The sequence below is a fragment of the Pongo pygmaeus genome, chromosome 1, assembly GCF_028885625.2.
Source record: "Pongo pygmaeus isolate AG05252 chromosome 1, NHGRI_mPonPyg2-v2.0_pri, whole genome shotgun sequence".
Taxonomy (NCBI): Eukaryota; Metazoa; Chordata; class Mammalia; order Primates; family Hominidae; genus Pongo; species Pongo pygmaeus.
Window position 1 is genome coordinate 116,586,559 of NC_072373.2, and position 10,749 is coordinate 116,597,307.

At 45.8% G+C, this 10,749-nt stretch overlaps 1 long non-coding RNA gene across 1 annotated transcript; it reads right to left on the reverse strand.

Annotated features, from left to right (window-relative positions):
* Positions 1-288: 288 nt before the first annotated feature.
* On the reverse strand, positions 289-9,066 carry LOC134738162 (uncharacterized). Its single transcript, XR_010123771.1, has 3 exons — positions 9,029-9,066; positions 5,370-5,487; positions 289-392 (listed from the first exon to the last, which is right to left on the reverse strand). It is a non-coding gene; the product is annotated as an uncharacterized LOC134738162 (long non-coding RNA).
* Between the last annotated feature and the right edge of the window lie 1,683 nt (positions 9,067-10,749).

Consider the following 10,749-nt stretch of genomic DNA (forward strand, 5'->3'; position numbering starts at 1 on the left):
TTTTACACCAGCCTAATATATCATAGTAGGCTCTGAAATTGGACATTTTGGGGCGGATGTAATTGTGGTCTTTATCAAACCAGGCTATACACATGACTGCCACATTTGCCTGTGGGTAGGATCAGCATTGAGGAATGAGACACAAGTGTGGCTCTTTTTAGGGGTAGAAAGGGTATAATACATTTCCTTCATCATAAGGGTCATGGCTAAGACTCCTATAATGAAAGACAGGTTAACGAGAGAAAAACATAACTGACTTATGTAATCAAAGTTTTACCTGAAGGCTGGGCGTGGTGGCTCACGCCTATAATCCCAGCACTTTGGGAGGCAGGCGGATCACGAGGTCAGGAGATCAAGACCATCCTGGCTAACATGATGAAACCCCGTCTCTACTAAAAATACAAAAAAAAAAAAAATTAGCTGGGTGTGGTAGCAGGTGCCTGTAGTCCCAGCTACTCGGGAGGCTGATGCAGGAGATGGTGTGAACCCGGGAGGCAGAGCTTGCAGTGAGCCGAGATCGCACCACTGCACTCCAGCCTGGGCAACAGTGAGAGACTCTGTCTAAAAAAAAAAAAAAAAAAAGTTTTACCTGATACAGGAGCCTTCAGAAATGAAGACCAAAGGGAAAACTGTCCACTTTTTAGATTTGATGAAGGGTGGACAGCTATATAGAAATGTGATTGGACAAAAAGAATGATGTGATAGTAATAGAGTGGGAAACTCGGCAAGGCCTGTCTGTTCAGGTTCTTTTTGGTCTCTCTGTGTGGCATTCCTTCTTCCCAGATATGAAGCAGGATCCTTTTTGGAATGAGGATCTTATTACCTACTATTGAACAAAGTTAGGGCTGATAATTTCTTTATGACCAGCTCCTACACAGAAAGGTGGGGGAAGGTGAAAGTAATATTTCTAGGTTGTGTGGTTTGTCCTGGGGGAAAGGGGCTCTGGTCTCTATGACCTGCCTTGGGGAGGGGCATTCAGGGTTCTGTGACTTGCCTCAGGGGAGAATGAAGGGTGAGAGACAGGAGGGCAGGAGAAAGTCAGAGAGCTTGGTTCTGAGGCTGCTTGCGAGGCCTTCCACTGTCCTTTAATTCAAAGTACTCAGCATGCCAAAGCGTTAGGGTATTTTTTCGGAAACAGCTTCTATGATGAAAATTCCATCCATTGAATTTCTAGCATTTCCATATATCAGTGATAAACAGTAACAAACTCCCGTTACTTCTTTCATCACACTATCCCACTTAGAGTTATTAGCTCAAAATCTCTATTCTCCGCTAGTCAGAAATCATGTCTTTCTTATTGGTTGCTGTGTCTGCAACTAATAAGCAGGCATTTAGAAGCAGTCCAGTATTTGCCACATAGTAGGCCCATAATAAATCTCAGTTTAACTAATGGTCCCTTGCCTCAAGGATCATATAGACCAGAGTGTGTGTGGCTGGGAGGTAGAATGGGGTAGGCTGAGACAAGCCCACAGACAAAGGGCAGATTTACTACAGTGCACAGGTGCCTGCACAGTGGGCAGGGGACTGGTGAGCCCTTCAGCCCTGTGTCCTACATCCTCTGCATGGAGCAGGATATTGCCACCACCTGGGTCCATTGGTAAGGGTGGTTTCCATCTGTCCAGATAGGAGACCAGAGCAGAGCAGTGATGCATTTATTCCATCCAACAAATAGCTGTTGACAGCCAGCCCCATGCAGAGCCCCCTGCCAGGCACCATAGAGGAGACAAATGTAACTCAGCCCTGAACTGAGTCCTGTGCAGAATTCCTGAGTACACCCATTCACCAGCCCAGTCCTGCCAATTCCTAGCTCAGTGTTCTTTCTACAACAGCACTGCCTTCCAAAAGTGATCCCCTAGCTGCCAGATTTAGGAGGATTCTTCTAGCAGTGTGCATGAGGAGGCTGTATATAGAGTTTTCTACTGAGATGTACTAACACAGGTGCCTGCAGTGTGCTCAGTGCTAGGGTGCAATGGAAGTAAGACTCATCTTTGCCCCAGGGAGCTTTCAGTGGTAGCTGTGTCTGTAGTCCAGGTCAGATGGAGGAGATAAGAGGGGCCTGCTCTCAGTCAGTAGTCTAGACAGGATGTGGGGTTAGTGTCTGGGAAGCTGAGAACAGAGAAGCCATGGGCAGAGGGAGGGAGGAGCGGGTGTGCAGGAGCACATGGAGCACTCGGGATCTGGGGCTTCAGTAACCTATGGCTGTCTGGGTGGTTCTAGTCATGGCATGAGGCACTTACCCTAATGTAACAAGCCCACATGTTCCTTCAGCAGCCCCTGGCCTTCTTTGGCCCAGCGATCACAATGGGCATGAAAGCTTTCCGTTTTTTGCTTCCTACTTTCAGCAGTCTTTTCCCATTAGGTTTCGGCTCTTCAGGCTACGTGAGCACCAAGGCCTGTTTTCTGAAATGTGTGTGCTCACTTACATTGGGTGGACCAGTGTAGACACAATTGCCTGAGCGATTCTGAGGCATGTCCAGTTGTCCAGGCAGATCGAGGACAGAGAAACAGACTAAAGAGGTTTCGTGAAGCCTAAAGTGGTGATACAATAGTTGGTGTACAGCAGAGTTTCTGAACTTCAGCACTATTGACATTTTGGGCCAGATAATTCTTAGTTACGAGGGGCTGACTTGTGCATTGCAGGGTTTAGCAGCATCCCTGCCTTCCACTCAGTGCATAATAGTGAGCAACTCCCAAGCTGTCGCAACCATGAATACCTCCAGAAACTTCCTGTGTCCCCAGGGGGTGTGTGAAATCATCCCCTGTTAAGAACCACTGGTGTACAGGCTTTGAGTCTGAGTCCTGGTTCTACCGTTTGCCAGCTGTATCAACATAGGCAGCTCATTTAACTGACCTGTGGCTCAGTTTCTTTATCTGTAAAATGGGAATAATAATAATATCTACCTTACAGGATTGTCATAAAATGAGTTAATATGTGTAAAGAACAGTGTCTAGCATATAGCAAGCACTCGATAAGTACTAGCTATTTTTCTTATCACAGAAATAAAATGTAGATGAAATGGATGGTCAGAAAGACTCCTACATAATTACTCATTGTAGTACAGAAATAAGAAATTTAATTCATTTATTTTCTGCCCTGCTTACTTCTGATAAACCATTTAAGGTAGCTTAAAATAAAGCCACACACACTACTGGGCGATTTAAAACTGAGTCAGATTAATAACCATTAAAATTGGAGGAAAAACTGAAGAGGAGAAAGTTAATTCTGTCAAGAACTCAAAATCAGATGGAGTGTTCACTTTAGCAACAAATAGAATCCCGAGCTTCCTAGCAGCCACTGCAAAATAAAGATGCAGCCAAGGGAACTCACCACCAGGACCTCCAGGAGAGATCAGCTTTTTTGACTAAGTCCAAAGGAACTTTTTGTCAGGTGAGTCCTAACACAAGGTCTTTGAGTAACAAAATGGATGATATTTCAATAGCAATTCTAGAGACAATGTTACATGTACCTTGATATGGTTTGGCTGTGCCCCCAGCCACATCTCATCTTGAATTCCCATGTGTTGTGGGAGGGACCCAGTGGGAGGTAATTGAATGATGAGGGCAGGCCTTTCTCATGCTGTTCTCTTGACAGTGAATAAGTCTCATGAGATCAGATGGTTTTAAAAAGGGGAGAGTTCCTGCACAAACTTTTCTTGTCTGCCACCATGTGAGATGTGCCTTTCATCTTCCACCATGATTGTGAGGCCTTCCCAGTCATATGGAACTGTAAGTCCAGTTAAACCTCTTTCTTTGTAAATTGCCCAGTCCTGGGTATGTCTTTATCAGCAGCATGAAAACAGACTAATACATACCTCGTCTATGTTCACTAGCAATAAAGGCTTATTTAAAGCACTGCAACCCTGCAGCTCTGCTCTGGCCAAGAATGTGCCTTAAAAAAGCAACTCCCAACCCTATCACCAAAGAATGAATTGCCTGGAAAATCCCACCCCTCTAGTAGCAAGCTGGGGTTGGCAAGAGAAGCAACCTCTCTCTCCTGGCTGCTTGGCTGAGCTGCAGGTCCCATTCCAGGCTAACTGGCAGGGCTGGCCACTATTGCACACTGCCAGCTGCCTCAGCAGTCCAGTCCCACTCTAAGTAAAGGGTTTTAGCCCTTCAGTAAAGGAGGCCCACCATGGGGTGTGGCACTGGGACTCTGGAGCCAGACTCTTCCACTGCTCAGTTCTGAATGGCTCTCTGAGGAGAAGTAAGAAGAGAAAGACGCCAGCACTGAGTGTGTGAAATAAAGGGAGTGACAACAGAGTGGAGGCTGAGTGCCCCAGGCCAGAGGAGAACAGTTATCAAGACATGATGTATGGTGAGGGCAGCATCTTGCCCTCTTAACTTCACTGTGCCTCAGTTTCCTCTTATGTAAAATGGGGATAAAATTGATCTTATGGACTTATTGTGCAGATTAAGAGTTTTATGTAAAGTGTCTAGAGCAATGCCTGACACACAGTAAACATTAACTATTGTTAGGGTTAATAATAACACTCAGCCTCTCTTGTGTACATCCTATACTGAAGCAACACATCTCCTTGAGCATAGAGGGTAACAGTAAAGGTTTCTGAACCTTTTAGTCACTGTCTAACCCTCAGCCTAGAGCAAGCAATGGGACCAAGCATTCGTTTACGATCTATTGGAGGAGCCCTAAGCATGGGACACTAGTGTCCACTCTGCCACCAAATGATGCCCTTGCCCATGTGGCCTTGGGCAAGTCCTTGCTCCTCTCTGGCTCCAGTCCACTCATCTATAAAATGAATTGGTGGGTCTAAATAATTCCTAAATTTGGCCGGGCACAGTGGCTAACACCTGTAATCCCAGCACTTTGGAAGGCTGAGGCGGGCGGATCACCCGAGGTCAGGAGTTCGAGACCAGCCTGGCCAACATGGTGAAACCCCGTCTCTATTAAAAAATACAAAAATTAGCCAGGTGTGGTGGCGGGTGACTTAATCCCAGCTACCTGGGAGGCAGAGGCAGGAGAATCATTTGAACCTGGGAGGTGGAGGTTGCAGTGAGCTGAGATCGAGCCATTGCACTCAAACCTGGGGGATAAGAGCAAGACTTCTCTTAAAAAAAAAATAATAATAATTTCTAAATTTGATTATACATTATAATCACTTGAAGACATCATAAAATGCAGATTCCCGGACTCTGCCAATCAAATCCAAGTTTCTGGAAATGGAGGCTGAGAATCTGCATTTTACTAAACTCCTTAGAGGATCATGATGTTAGCCAGGCGTGGTGGCTCACGCCTGTAATCCCAGCACTTTTGGGAGGCTGAGGCCTATGGATCTCCTGAGGTCAGGAGTTCGAGACCAGCCTGGTCAACACAGTGAAACCCCATCTCTACTAAAGATACAAAAAATTACCTGAGCGTGGTGGCAGGCACCTGTAATCCCAGCTACTAGGGAGGCTGAGGCAGGAGAACCACTTGAACCTGGGAGGTGGAGGTCGCAGTGAGCCAAGATCGTGCCATTGTACTCCAGCCTGGGCAACAAGCGAAACACCGTCTCAAAAAAAAAAAAAAAAGTGGATCTTGATGTTCAGTCAGGTTTGAAAGCCACTGACTAGATCAGCTGTAAGGCCCCTTTCAATATTCAGATTCCTAAGATACATTAATTATAGACTCATGGAGCAGAAAGGAGCTTTGAGTGGTCATGTGCCTTAGAGGACCAGGGCAGATGGCTGCTTTCCTGTGAGAAAGCTGTGCTAGTGCTCTGGTGGCTCTTCCAGGGTTTAATTATCCCTAGCATTAGGAAGATATACTTTCTGTCTAATCAAATGCTTCATCTCAGCAATTTACCTCCCACTCTGCTGGCTTTGTACTTAAGGGTGTAGAGAAGGGCTGGTCAGTTCCTTGTAGTGTAGCCCTTCACGTACTTGAGTGCTGTTGGAAGTCAGACTAGACCTGACATTATTACTGGTGAAAATGTCTCTTGACTTTGGGCCTTCCTTTCCATTCCCATTGCAACTGCCCCAGTTTAGGCTGCTAGCGTGTCTTGTTTGGACCATATAACACCTTTCTAACTAGTCTTCTGACCTTCAGTCTCTTCTCTATTCAATCTTCATGGTACCAACAGTTATTTTCCTAACCCCCAGTCCTGAATGTATCACTTCTCCTGCCCACAAATCCTCCATGCCTCCCAATCAAAACGAAAGCCCTCATCCTGTCATTCAAGGCCTTTCAGAGCCTGACCCCACCTACACTTTTGCTTTCTTAGCTTATTACATTTCTCTTCCATAACTCCCTCAGGCCAAAGCCACCTTGGGCTACAATTAACTTTGCTGAATTTTTTTGACAGGTTTCCGAAACTTGAATAACCATGGAAGTCCCCTCCCCACCACTGCCTATGTTTCATGGCAAAATACTTACAACATCTCATGGATACTAAGTGATTCACGGGACTCAGTTTGGGAGACACTCTCTCTGCCCTTCCTTCTGGTTGCCAGCGGCTTAACTATCTGTTTCAAGAGCTTCCCAGGTCTTGAACTGCAACTCAAAATAACTATCTAATGTTGTCATACCTGCTACCTCTCAATCTGATTTTATCTATTTTATTTATTTATTTATTTAGAGATGGAGTCTCGCTCTGTCGCCCAGGCTGCATCTCAGCTCACTGTAACCTCCCCCTCCCAAGTTCAAGCAATTCTCCTGCCTCAGCCTCCCGAGTTGCTGGGATTACAGGTGCCTGCCACCATGCCCACCTAATTTTTGTATTTTTAGTAGAGATGGGGTTTTGCCATGTTGGCCAGGGTGGTCTCGAACTCCTGACCTCAGGTGATCCGCCTGCCTTGGCCTCCCAAAGTGCTGGGATTACAGGTGTGAGCCATTGTGCTCAGTCCAATCTGACTGTTTTTAAATACGGAGAAGGCTCTACAGAGCTATGGAACTGGAACACTCCACTATCCTCACTCTTACTCCTTCTTTTTCTTCTTTCCTGAGCTGATACCACATTTTCCTCAATAGTTGAATTGCTCAAGGTCTATCATGATTTAATTAAATGAGCATAGTTGACCATTCAACCATCTTTGTTTTCCTAACTCCAAATAGCCTCCTGGAGCAGGTATGTATCTGTGCCTCCTGGGGCTACTCCCTATTCCTGCACTTGTGACAGACATTGTTGGTGAATTACAGCACTTGCCTCTGGGACCTAGATGTGATGATGGAGACTCAGAATCCAACTCAATACAATTCCCCAGGCAGGCTTTATCCATCAATCAGAGTTGGCATGCAGCTGAGACAGTCCTTACCATCAGTGACCTCGTTGATTAGCTAATGTGTTCACTAGAAAAGCTCTGTTTCAATTTCAACTCCCTTATAGAACATAGAGTAGTTTCTATTTGCATTCTGTCTACTCTAAGCCTTTCAGGCTAGAGGATTTGGGTTGTGGGTGAGGATCTATTATTAGTCTAATTTGGCATGAAAATTGGAGTAAGACTGCCAAGGTCAGAAAAGTTTCTCCTAAGAACCGCCCTAGAGCATTGTCTGCCTCCCATCTCTGTTTCCTGCCAAAACCCACAGAAATGTCTGGTGAGCTAGCTGGTCTTTAGCCATAAGAAAGAGTACCATAGAGGCTACAAAACAAGTGACAAACTACCCCTGGAAGGATGAAACTCTGGGGCAGGCAGCAATTGGAGATGCCTTGGATGTCCCAGAGCGGCGGGAAGGTTTTACACTTGGCCTGAGCTGATGGAACCATTTGCAATGGAAAGCCTGATATCTTCGGTCAGGTAACAGGCTGCTCCAGTTTCTTCTCCCTCCTCCTCCCCTTCCTTCTCCTCTGAGTTGATCACATTTCCTTGGTGATTTTCATGCTTAGTCAGTAGATCTTAGGGAACAAGTGTATACTCCATTGGGACCTTGTCCGTGTAAACTACTATGTACTAATTAATGTTTTCCTCTGTACTGCATCTTCTTTCCTCCCTTTCTGGCACAAGCATTTATTTAATACCTACTGTGTGTTAAGTGGTAAGCACTGCCATAGAGAAAAAAGCCCTTGAATTCTGTCTGGAGCCACCTGGGGATGCTGTATATGAAACAGAAATGCCACAGCCCTCATTAGCAGAAAAATACACTTCAAGTTGCTTCCTCTCTTCTTTAGGCCTCAAGAAAGCTGTAACTGAGTGGGAAAATGTTGAAAGCCTCACAGCTAAAATGAGAGCATTCCAGGGACTTCTACAAAATCATGAAGTGCCTCCATCAGTTGAACGCAAACCAATTCTCAAACCCAGGAAACCGTAACGAGAGATTGGGTGAACACTTCCTAGCTCTGACTTATTGCCAGGCATTGTTCTCATTGTTTTCTATATATTAACTCCCTAAATCCCCACAGTAATGTTATGAGTTAAATACTCTTATCATTTAAAAGATGAGAAATAGAGGTACAAAGAGGTTAAATGACCTACCCAAGCCCCAACAGCTAAGAGTGGTAGAGCTAGGATTTGAACCTATATAGTCTCATCGCAGAGTCCTAAACTGCCTGAAATATGTACATCTAAGCAAAAAACAAAAAGTGCTGATTCATGGATTGGAATGGAGTGGGATGAGTAATAACTGGGTGGTGCTTTTTATCTCGGTATATTAGATCAGCTAAAAACAGAAGGGTTTTGATAGCTGAGGAGCTCAGTGCCTATCCCATACTTTAAGGAAGGCCTCAGAAAGGCCAGCTGGTCCCCTAGATCCACCCACAGCTCCTAGTGTCCCCTGACAGACAGCAGACTGGTGCCAGAGTAGTTTCATGTGGTTGAGAGCCAGATATGCAAACAGATCTGCATGGGTCCCTTTATGTACTTACATACTGTATTTTTTTACTAGAAAACGGTGACATATTTAGTACCTAGTGCAGCAATGTTGCAGGTCCTACAAGTATGAAGCCTAACTTCTAGAATGGACTCTACCACCTGCTGTCCCTTGATTCAGTTATTTGCAACTATAAATATTTATTCATTCAGTAAATAATTTTGAGACCTCCTCCACGCCAAGCAACATGCACTAATTTGAATTCAATAGTTGCCCCAAGGTACTCACTGTTTGCTGGTGGTGACAGTCAGATAATGGGATCTTTATAAGCACTTCTGCACTGTGTCCTCAAAGTGTGCCAGGGAGTGAGGGAGGGCTCAACCTGTCCCTCTTCCCTAGGAGTCTGTGAACAGCAAATGAGATCACACAGGGGAAAGCGCTTTGTAAATAGCAGAAGGTGAGAATGGGGTATGTGAGGAGGTGGGGAAGAGGGGGAAGAAGGAGGAAGCAGAGGGAAGGAGGGGTGAAGAACAGAGGGAGTGGGGAGCGGGGGAAGGAAGGGGAAGTAAAGTGGGAGGACTTCAACTAGGAGCTGTCTGCCTTTTCTGGAGACCTCAGGCAGGCAGCCGCCAAGCTGAGTGCTCCATCAGGGGCTGTGAGCCTGAGCAAGGCCTCACAGGAGTGAGGGAACCAAGCCTGAAGCTCAGGGCTCACTCTCCTAGCAGGCCAAGCCCAAACCTTGCAACTGTTGCCAAACTACTCTGGACTCCGTCCTAGTGGGAGCCTTAAACTCGTGTTATATTGCTTGAGACTAGGTGCTTTCGCTGCTCCCCATGCACCCCAACCTCTTCAGGATCCCAGCTTGAACAGTGACAAAGGCCAAGCTGTCCCTCTCTTGTGACGCCCGATTTCTCATGAATCCCCTTATATAATGGTATCTCTGAGAAATGGTGGCTCGAGGTGACGCCAGCCACCACCATTCTCTGTACTGAATCGCCACCTAGAGGCCAGTTCTAGCCCAAACCAATGTGTAGGCCAAGTTTTCAATTTTGCCTCAAGATAGAAAACAAAACGAGTTATCTTTGAACAAAAAGATAAAAAGGCAAGAAAATGGCACAAGACCTTTAAAAGGACTCCATCAGTCCCTTCACCAACCCTGTGGTTTGCTGATGAGATATGCAAGGGCTGAAATGTCTCCACTTCTCAATGGGGCAGGATTTCCTCCATGGCTTGGGACCAATGTGAGAATGTCACTGTTTCTCACATATTCTAAAGTCTAGAATTTGAAGAACAAATATGCCAAGAAAACCCTCCAGTTTGCCCTGCATGTCAGACCCCAACCCATCTGCTCCTCTTCTTTCATGCCCAAATTCAGACGTGTTGGCTAGCTTGGGAAGACAGCTTAGCAGAAGATAGGATGTCCTTTTTAGGAGAGTTTGCTGATTTGGCTTACATTTCTGGAATCAGCTGCCCTACACTGAACATGAATACCCATTAATCCTGGACCATTTATTGAGAAGTAGTTGGATGAGTCTACAAAGGCATCGAAGGTAAGTTGATAGTTCAAAATGAGCATCAAGGCCGGGCATGGTGGCTTAACACCTGTAATCCCAGCACTTTAGGAGGCCAAAGCGGGCAGATCACCTGAGGTCAGGAGCTCAAAACTAGCCTGGCCAACGTGGCAAAACTCCATCTGTCTACTAAAGATACAAAAATTAGCCAGGTGTGGTGGCAGGTGCCTGTAATCCCAGCTACTTGGGAGGCTGAGGCACGAGAATCACTTGAACCCGGGAGGCAGAGGCTGCAGTGAGCCGAGACCGCACCACTGCACTCCAGCCTTGGGCATCAGAGTGGGACTCTGTCTCAAAAAAAAAAAAAAAAAAAAAAAAAAAAATGAGCATCGAGGTATTTTGGTCTGAAGAAAATCCAAGCTACATGGTTCCAGATCTTCAGTGCCCCAGCTTGAACAGTATCAGGAACAGCAGAGTACTAAGAAAAGTAAGCCAGGC